Below are 1286 nucleotides of genomic sequence, written 5' to 3' on the forward strand. Positions count from 1 at the left end.
CCATAGTATCAAATGTCATTTCAAATATATTGTGGAGCATTATGTTGCAAGGACAACCAAATCAAAGTGTCTCATAGCACCAAAAGGGTCAAATACATGACTGTCATTAACTATGTCTCAAAGGTGGTAGGATCGTATCAACTACCAAATGAAACCAAATCAAAAGGGTAGGTCACTATCAAGTACCTAATCAAAACTAAGCATTGTGCACAATTCTAGTGTCTACTGTCACTAGCCACATGTCCATAACTCTTGTAGGCTTCACGAACACATTTTTGTTTTATGTTTCCAAATATCCATATACTTAATCCCATATGAAAAGATGAATCCAATCACAATCCAAGAATAAAGGATTCAATAGAATGAAGTAAAGTGTACAAAGTCTATTTCCAAGCAAATTGTATTCTCCATCATCAACAAAATAAATTATGAAGCAAAGGATAAATAATATCATTTTAAATTTCCAAATTTGCAATCATTCAACTAGTCATGGACAAACATAAATTTTTGAGGCATCAAACATTTCAAATGCTTGTTTGCTATGCACAAAACTATATACATAGTTTCATATTTACATAATATATCAAGATTTCATTAAACCATTCTGAAACCATTATGCACATCACAAAAGTCAATCAAAATTTGTTTTAATACGAGGTTGTAAAATAGGTATTCTTAATTATATTAAAATAATTAAAAATGCCATATTTGGCCACTTTTTAAAGCATGTCTTTTTGGCCTTTGGCACTTTTTGTTGAAAGCTAGACTTTTCCAGCACCTTAAATTGCTCCAATATCACCTAGAATTGATATTTAAACATAAATGCGCTCAAAGTCCCAATAAAATGATATTCAATCATTAATATCCTCAAAAGCCCTTAAGATTTTGAAATACTATGAATACACATTCCTAACCCTATTTAATCTTATTTCTAATTTTTTCCACCAAACTTTCATCCAAACTATATATCCATTAAGTAAACAACTTATTTTACCCATTTTTCATCTTTGGTGAGCTTCTAGTGGAGGGATTTAGCCAAATCTTGAAAACCAAAGAAATTTATAGCTTTCAAAGAGAGAAAACAAAAATCATCAAAACCAAACTTTTGGGAATGGAAACCCTTATCTTTGGCACTTAGAATCCAATATTTTTTGATGGAGTTTGGAGGTTTTGAAAGGTAGGAAACTTGAGAGAAAATGGGTTAGAGAACAAAAAATAGGAGCAAAATTATGTAATTTTCGATTTTAGGGATTTTAAGCCCATTTTAGGCTAACTGGTAGCCTAAG

The sequence above is a fragment of the Theobroma umbraticum genome, unplaced genomic scaffold (genome assembly GCF_002168275.2).
Source record: "Theobroma umbraticum cultivar Fairchild unplaced genomic scaffold, ASM216827v3 scaffold_60.0, whole genome shotgun sequence".
Lineage (NCBI taxonomy): Eukaryota > Viridiplantae > Streptophyta > Magnoliopsida > Malvales > Malvaceae > Theobroma > Theobroma umbraticum.